Source organism: Poecilia reticulata, linkage group LG18, assembly GCF_000633615.1.
Source record: "Poecilia reticulata strain Guanapo linkage group LG18, Guppy_female_1.0+MT, whole genome shotgun sequence".
Classification (NCBI taxonomy): domain Eukaryota; kingdom Metazoa; phylum Chordata; class Actinopteri; order Cyprinodontiformes; family Poeciliidae; genus Poecilia; species Poecilia reticulata.
In genome coordinates this window covers 13,429,533-13,431,667 of record NC_024348.1, presented here as the reverse complement: position 1 = coordinate 13,431,667, position 2,135 = coordinate 13,429,533, and positions in this window count along the sequence as shown.

Sequence of the window (2,135 nt, the reverse complement as noted above, 5' to 3'; positions counted from 1 at the left end):
AACAGCTAACTGGTGTCTGGAGTCCAGCTACCTGCTACTTGTAGATCAAGCTAACAGCTAACTGGAATCCAGAAATTGGCTGGGTAACTTATCTGAACTTGTCTTCAAAAGAGGTTAGCAAATCTATGATTAGCTATTAGCTCGTCTTTAATTATCTACCTTGCCTTCTTATGTCAACATATCTGACATTAACTAGCATGTAATTAGCTTTAACTTGTCTTATGTTAGCATATTATTAGCTATTAGCTAGAATTTAAGTAGCCTTAACTTGCCTTCTTACGTTAGCATAACTGTGGTTATCTATTAACCTGACTTTAATTAGCTTTACCTAATATCTATGGCTGGCTATGGTTAGCTTGTCTTCAACTAGCTTTAACATGTGTACTTATGTTAGCATGTCAAATATTAGCCGTTAGCTTGTCTTTAATTAGCTTCTAACTTGTCTGATCATCTGCTAGTTTGTCTTCAGTTACTTTTCTATTAGCTTTAAATTGTATTCTTAGCTACTCATAACCTTTACACATAAACCAAAAACAAACTCAAACCAAATAAACATTTTCAACATGAAGTATTTCACTTTTACTTTTTAGTACCAAACGGTTCAACATCACAATCCAAAAACATGACGCATGTCTGCAACACAATAATATCCTGGCATTTATCAATTTTTCCTCCACTGAAAAGACATTTTCTAAATTTAACACAGCTTTAAGTATCACTTACAATCAGGACGGATAAATAACTGCTGACATTCTCACTTTGTGAACGTTTTTTTCCAGCCTCAATATTTGGCTTGTCACATGGGTCAAACCTAAGAGCTTTGGGGCAGGAGACAGTGGTTCTAACAGCCAGGTGAAACCACTTCTTCAGGCGATGTAAATGAAGGAGCAAGCAGGGTTTTCATTATAGTTTAAGAGTCGCCCCTGTTATGTTTTTACAGGCTAGTACGCTACAATATAACCTTTCTCTGCAGTCGGTGAATGGGAGCCATATGGAAAACACTGTACTGTACCTAAGCTGTGATTTTAGTAACAGACAGGGTATTGTACTGAAGCGATGGAGACGGGGAAAGAGCAGCAGACACGGAAATGAGTAGAAGAGTGGAAGGAACACAGAACAAAGTGGATCATTGCAGAACGCAGTACCGCCGTCGTAATAGGCTTAAAATATGCTTCGTTAAAAACACTTTTTGATTTAGCTGCAGTTGGACACCGTTTTACCGAAAGCTGTCTTTTCTTTTTTCTTGCTGGCATGAAGTGGTTCAGATGAGTGACGTCATTGTCCTGTTGGAAGGAAAACCTCCATCCCAGTCTGAAATGGTTTTCAGGCTCTGAGAGGAGATGCAAAGACAATTACTTTGTTTCACAGCAGAGTGAAATGTTGCCTTTGTGATTGTCACAAATCAAAAAAAGTATGACCAACACTAGCATAAAACGTAGGGAACGGAGAAACCAGAGAGCTTTTTACATTCGTGTCTCAGTCGAACATGGTTTAAATTTTTAAACCTGTTCTTAACCCACTTACACCAACTGGAGATGAGGATAACGGGGAGCCAGTATGCAAAATTCACATTTCGCATGTTTTTTTATTCTTTCCATTTGGATTTCAGCTGCTTCTACAAACAGCCAGCTGTTTTTCTTTGGCAATAAGTCAATGTTTTTTTAGTGTCTGAAAGAAATCCTTCCTCTTTTGGTTTTGTTTTATAGTCAATAAGCGTTTAATGTTTTTCAGTGTCTGGAAACGAGGCGTTTCAAAAGCAGCAGGCACTGAGACGTTACCTAGCAACCCCAGCCAAGTCCAGCCCGTTACCTAGCAACCTGATCGGAGTTCCGGCATATTTGGTCAGCTGATTTTACCGCTGTATGCGCTGTACAATGGCTGCTGGAAAAGACAAATGTTTTGTTGTTGACTTACCGTCCAGAAACCACCTAGTGCATTCTTGTTGATTGTGCAGGAGGCTCTACTAGTACTTCTCAAAGATGTCCGGTTGAATAGTTGCACATCTGCTTGCAGCCATTTTCACGTGGGAATGTAAACGTTGAGTTGGAGGCATTTCGTAAAGCAGTTTATTTGGATTTAAAGTGACAGAACACCCTAAAACAGACTAAAATCTCAACATCTAAGAACAATTTTGA